Genomic DNA, 6,425 nt, shown 5'->3' with positions numbered 1-6,425 from the left:
GATGTAACTACAGTACTCAGTGTGGGTTTTGTTATAGCGTTTATCTTAAATTTATGAACTAAGCCTTTTAAACCTAACGGATCGGTCAAGTTATTTTGCCAGTGGCATGTCACATAAGTCGGTTTAGCCAAAGTAAAATTATGCCAGCAATCAATTGGTTCATTTCTACAATTCTTTGTAATTGCTACATTGTTAGTTTTGGGACGCAGAGGGTAATTACCAACATACTCCTAGTGGCAACACGGAGTAAGGGGAATTTGTTTGGCACACTCCCACTTCTTTGTAGGACACAGTGGCTGAAGAGATATCCAGATAATTTTTCCCACTTGGTTCCATCACATTTTCAGCATTCCAGAAAGGAATTAAGGAGAGGAAAAGAATAGAAAAGAGAGGGAGAAAGAAAGAAGGAGTTGTCCTAGCTTGACTATATGATGCTTGAATCCCCATTCGTCTTGTTCTGTTTATGCTGAATAATAAGTTTTGCACCTTTAAGACTTGTTTCAGAGAGTGAAGGGGGAGAGAAGAAGTGTCCAGTTTGTTTTCAGATACTGCACTCACTCCTCCACATTCCCGCTCCTGGACTATGTGGTCTGCGGACGAACAGACAGCAGGACAGAGCTCTCCTTTGCTTTTAGTTAGTTTTAGCTAGCTGAGACCATAGTCCCTGGACTGTGGTCTATTCATAACTAATGTATAGCCACCAGTACAATCAGGAAAAGATGAAACTTCCTGATGTCAGCAAGGGAAGGATTTGAAAGAATTATTCCCACGAATCATAGTATAGGCAGAAACTCTATCAGTAAAATCGGAGCACTTTTAGTAAGTATCACTTATGTGAAATTCAGGACTCCTGGACAACGGACCAAGAGGACTAAGCAGAAGCCATTTATTGTTTACATCATGCATTTACACATCCTAACTTTCTGCACACTCATTTGTACACGCATTCTGCCTGCACCTCTCAGAAGATGTGTTTGCTTACAGTTCAGGTGCTTTGCCGCCCCCCGTTATCAAGTTCTTGCAGTCTTGGAATTTGATTTCACACCTTCTCCTTTTTTATTCTAGCACGGCTTATGTCTTAGTAACCTTGATGAATTCCAGAGGGCCCTGAGAAAATTCTGATAACAACAATTCCGAGCTGGATGGTTGGTGCACCTTGTAGTCTAAGTGGTTGAGATACATTCCTACAATTCCCCCTTCTTCTTGCACCAACCAGACCCTTTCCACCATATTTTCAACCAAGAGGCTCACCAATGTCATGATGCATGGAATACCACAAAGCAATATAATAACGACTACTAGTAATAACAATGCTCCCTTTACAAGATCTTTCAACCATCCATTTCTTTCCCATCCCACAAAACATTCATGCAAACCACACTCATTCTCAGTCAATTTCTTCATATTATCTCGTCATTGTTTGAGTTTGGCTGCAGAATGGTCAGAGAGGTTCATAAATACATTCCTTCAAATTCCTCCCACTCGTGCATATGTCCTAACAACAAAAAATCTAAAGCAGCACTATTTTGCTGTGTGACATTTTTAACACTATCTATGTCAGTGAGCATCTGATGAAAATAGCTCATGTTAAGTTTAGTTGTTTGACCATTCAGCCTCCCAACTTATTAAAAGTAGCCAAAGCTTGACAAGCAGCAACACCTAGAGAAAGAACGGCGCTATTAATCCTGCGGGAGAGCCCAAACCTCAGCATAAATGGGGCAATGAGGTCTTAAGCTTGTGGTTGTTCATCCAGCAATCCAGGCGGCGAAGAGGCGGCTTCTTCGCGCACTGAGCATTGTGCCGGTCCCAGAGTGCTCCAGAGAGCGCCTTCTGCCGAAAGACGCCCAAGACAAGGGCTTACCTTCGGAGAGCTCCGTATCTCCGTTTTCTGCGTGTCCTGTCGCCTGCATCTTCGCGAAAGCTTTTCCACAATTTCTGGCCAGGAGAAATTATGTCAGCACAGAAAACATCCCCGGATCTTGCCCTAGAAATTCATTGAGATCTTTGAAACTTGGAGCCTAAACTGGCGCTCATCTTCGGATAGTTATGTTTCTCCGATTTCTGCATCTCATGGCGCCTGCATCATAGAGAAAACTTTTCTATTATTTCTCGCCAGAAGAAACTGCTCCAGCACAGGAAATATCCACCGATCTTGCCCTGGGAGTTGAAGACGTTGTTCACGGCTTTAAGGACTTGCTAGTTTTTAGTTGCTGGCAGCTTTAGTTTTGGAGAAATCCAGCAAAATTTGCCAATTTCTAGCCAGCCACCGCAGAGTTGACCTGGTCATGTGGTCACATCTTTCTCAAAACTAAAGCTGCCAGTACTAAGACCCATCAAGTCCTTAGAGCCCCAAAGGCCACCTGGAATCGGACACCCAGATACTGGGGAAATTACTTTTTTTTCCCATGGAAAATGGTTCTGTTTGAAACCACTTTCTCTGGCGACCATGATGTGTCAAGCTAGAAAGTGGCAAATTTGCTGTATTTCTCTAACAATACAGATGCCAGCAACTAGGAGACAGGACGTTCTTAGATCAACAAAGGCGACCTTGAATCTGACACGAAGACCCTGAAGAAATGATGTCTTTTTCCCCACAGAAAATTGTCTCCATTTGCGGCCACTCAGTCTGGCTGACTGTGCAGTGCCAAGCTAGAAATTGGCAAACTTTGCTGGATTTCTCTACAATGAAAGCTACCAGCAACTGGGACCCAGCAAGTCCTAAGGGCTCCAAAGGTCAGATTTAATCAGATACCCGGACCCTGGGGATGTGACCCTAACCTTAACTCCTACCCAAAACCCAACCCCCCCTATCCCTGGAAAATGACGGCCCCCATGTCATTACGTGGTCCATTGCAATATGGTGTGGCGGAGCAATATGGCGGCCCCCACGGCGTCACATGGTGCGGAAGCAACCTGGCAGCGCCCAGGGGATCACGTGGTGTGGGGCAATATGGCGGCGTTCGGCACGGGGGGGGGGGGGGGGGGCGGGGTTCGGTTTTGGGCGCTTTTTGTGTGCCTTCTGCTGCTCTGCAGTGCTGATGATCGTGTTTTGGTTCACCCGTAGCTGGAGGCGGAGCGGGGAATTGTTTTTAGAGTGAGCAGTGGGGTCGGAGTTTTGATCAGGCATCTGCCCGGTCATCTGTGCCTTAGTGGTCCTTCCTGGTGCGGGTCGCTGCGCTGACCTCACGCAGCGGCGCTGTGCCTGCAGGGCACTGTGTACAACGGCAGGGGTCGCTGTGAGTGTAACACACGGCTTGGGACAGCGGGGGGTGCTGTGCGGACCAGTAGGGGATGGGTGTGGGGTAGGGTGCATGGGTGCGTGCGGTGGCTACCGGTCATCATTGATTGCTGCAAGGTGGGTTGGGTCCTATACTGGATGTAGAAAAAGCAGAAAAACTATATGTCTAGTGCAGCAGTAGAAAATTTCAGGCTCCTGGGGAGTAAATATCGTGGTTTTAGGTTTTTTAAATTTTTCCTTTTACTCCCAGGGAGCCTGACAGTTTCTACTGCTGCTTTTTTATTCTAAAGCTAGAAAGGAAAACAAAGATTGAAATAAAACTAGAGAGAGAAAATAGAAAAATGAAAGGGTTGATAAGAAGAGAGGGAAGAAACACTTGAAAGAAGAGAAGAGAGTTAAAGGAAATGGATGGTGGAAAGACTGAAGGAGAGGAGTTAGAGGGAAAAGAAAAGGAGTGGGAGAAACTGAAGAAGGAGAGGAGATAGAGGGAAAGGAAAGTGGTTAGGATTGAAGTGGAAACTTAGGGTTAGAGTGGTAAAGGAAAAGAGTAAGAGCAAAAAAGACAAATCAAGGAAAAGGAGAACACAGAGAGGAAAAGAAGAAAGAAGAGTTAAAGTTATAGAGAAAAGGAAATAAGGTGCAAAGTATAGACAAAAGAGAGAAAAATAAATACAATCAGACAAATAGTGAAATGCACAAACAGAAAAAAGGAAGCATATGGAAATAGAGTTACAGAGGCAGAGACACAGAGCTAGAAAGAGTGAGAAACAGAAACAAAGGGTTAGACACAGATGGAAATTAAGTCAAGTCAGAAATAGAAAAGTAAAATGAGGAGCAAAAGGAAGAAATACAGTGGAAAAAAAGGACAAAACCACACCAAAAAAAGGCAGGAGCCACGGTAGCGGAAGGGAGAGGGCAGGGGTTATCTTTACTAGGGTTGATTCAACTTTATTAAATGAATAATTTTATTTACACTTCAGCAAAATACATGGAAACAGTGTATACAAATGCAAGTGCAGATACAATCTATAAACACACTGGTAAAAGTCTAATTTACATATAGAGCAATACAGGGAAATGGAGCAGCTAATGCAAATACAGAACAATACAGAGCAATAAAACACAAAACACATTAACACACTATGATAACCTTTTTCATATTTTCATTACATGTTGATATATTGTTACAGGAAACCCAAAACAACAAAAGCACACAGAAAACAACACTCATCTACCATTAACACCCCGTTCAGACTACACACAAACTCACCCTTGCTCTCATCACAACTGCTAAATTACACCCCGGCAATCATTGGTTCTCAGGAACGTGGTTCCCAGGAGCCTCAAAAAAATCCTCCTGCCTGACAAAAACCCCGGTTCCCGGCTGGTCTGCACCCAAACTTTGGGGATGAATGTTGCCTCATGGACCGACCAGGACCGAGATTAAAAAAAAAAGCCAGCCGGGGGGGGGGGGGGGGGGGGGGGGGGGGCAAACCCCAGCTGGGGATTTTTTATTCTAAATTTAGAAATTAGTTGAAAAACCTGAAAGGCAAAGGTCATACACACAAGGTTAGATCCGGTCAGCATGCACTCACACATGCAGAGACAAGCAGACGCAGCCAGCCAGCCACATGCTCTCACACAGGCTAACACATGCTTCCAACTTACATGCTCACTGCAGCCCTTACTTGAAACACTGGAGAACATGCTTCGACGCATCTTCTGGCTGCTGCTCCTTGACGTCAAATTGGTAGATTCTGGGGAAATCAGTAGCCTCGGAGGCCTGTAAGACAAGAGGAAGTGGTCAACAAGTGGCTGACGGCTAGGACTTGTCCCCACTCTGGACCAATAAATTTTCTACCCAAAATCCCATAGAAGACAGATGAACAGTAAAGTTTTTGTAACTGTTCTACCTAGCTGTGACTACGTGCCAGGGCAGGGCAGCTTCAATCATAAAAGGTACAATATAAGTACACACGATATAAGCCGACGCATACAGTGCAAGTGTACATATAGTGTAAGTACACACAATATAAGGCAAGGCACTTCCATACAGTGTAAGTACATACAATATAAGCCAACACAGGTAGATATAGTATAAGCCAGGACTTGAGATAACTCTCTGGAAGATTAATTCTTGAGCCCTATACCCTTTGAGAAGATGGAACCTACAGAACTACTGCAGCCACATGAGGAGGCTGTAAGACACTCCCTCTAGAAGTCCAAGAGAATGGCATGGAAAAAAAGGCACTACCAAAGCTGGTAGTGAGAAGGAAGATGGATGAGAACATCTTGTGTAATCCTTCCTGTCTCAAAGAGTAAGGATGTAAAGATGCTGGAGTAAGTGAAGGAACGTGAGTAAAATATGGCCAATATGGCACAAAATAGTGCCCATAAAGCGTCAAGATGGAACAAAGGCCTATGACATGGAAGACAGTGGACACAGACTACATAACACAGACACGGACGACATAACATAGACACAGATGACATAACACAGAGACAAGTGGAAACCGCCTGGCACTTTAACCTTATGGACCCGAGATTCCTAGCACAAGATGAGCCAGGGGCTGATGATGCCAAAGGAAAGAAAGCCCTATGACAATAGCACGTGATGATGAAATGTAACTCGTTAAAAGAAGTTAGTGCCAAAGCAGTTAAGAAGATGCTCGAGAGGCTCCATAGGCCTAGAGAAGGAAGCAGAGACTGCCAGTTGACCGAGGCCGTAGCTCCGGACCTGAAGGTGAGTTCCTCGGGTGAAAGATCCATGACAATATCGAGTCGAAGAAGGCTGATGACGCAAAGTTCACGAGAATGGGGAGATGGGTCAGAACTGCCCTGCCCGGCAAAGGCTCTGGTGAGGCTGAGAAGAAACCCTCTCCCTTTACTTCCAGAGAGCCTGTCCCACTACAGACCTCTCCGCTAAGCTGACATCAAATTGCCCCCTGTGATAGTAAAGGTTTTTCCCCTTCTCCCAACTACTGGCCCCGACACTTAGCTTTTGGAAAATGAGTGGACAAAATCCGTCATCGGTTGGATGTGGACGTCGAGACGTTCTCCACGTGTGCTTCGGTGCTGCCGTTTCCAAACTTTGGCTACAAACCTCCACAGGGTACCTAAGACAAAAGAGAAAAGGTGACTATCGCCCTCAAAAAGAGTAATCCCCGGGACTCCTCCGCACCGCTGC

At 45.1% G+C, this 6,425-nt stretch overlaps 1 long non-coding RNA gene across 19 annotated transcripts in view; it reads right to left on the bottom strand.

Moving 5' to 3' along the window:
* Window positions 1–864: 864 nt before the first annotated feature.
* The window catches only part of LOC132337167 (uncharacterized), a 55,430-nt gene continuing 49,869 nt past the window's right edge, over window positions 865–6,425 (bottom strand). For all 19 annotated transcript variants that reach the window (XR_009489080.1, XR_009489079.1, XR_009489075.1 and 16 more), the window contains 2 exons: window positions 4,927–6,354; window positions 865–2,077 (listed from right to left, as the gene is read on the bottom strand). This is a non-coding gene — a long non-coding RNA (uncharacterized LOC132337167). The remainder of the gene's footprint in view (window positions 2,078–4,926; window positions 6,355–6,425) is intronic.

Source organism: Haemorhous mexicanus, chromosome 21 (genome assembly GCF_027477595.1).
Source record: "Haemorhous mexicanus isolate bHaeMex1 chromosome 21, bHaeMex1.pri, whole genome shotgun sequence".
NCBI classification, from domain to species: domain Eukaryota; kingdom Metazoa; phylum Chordata; class Aves; order Passeriformes; family Fringillidae; genus Haemorhous; species Haemorhous mexicanus.
The sequence above is the reverse complement of the archived record's forward strand: the minus strand, read 5'-3'. Positions and strand labels throughout refer to the sequence as shown.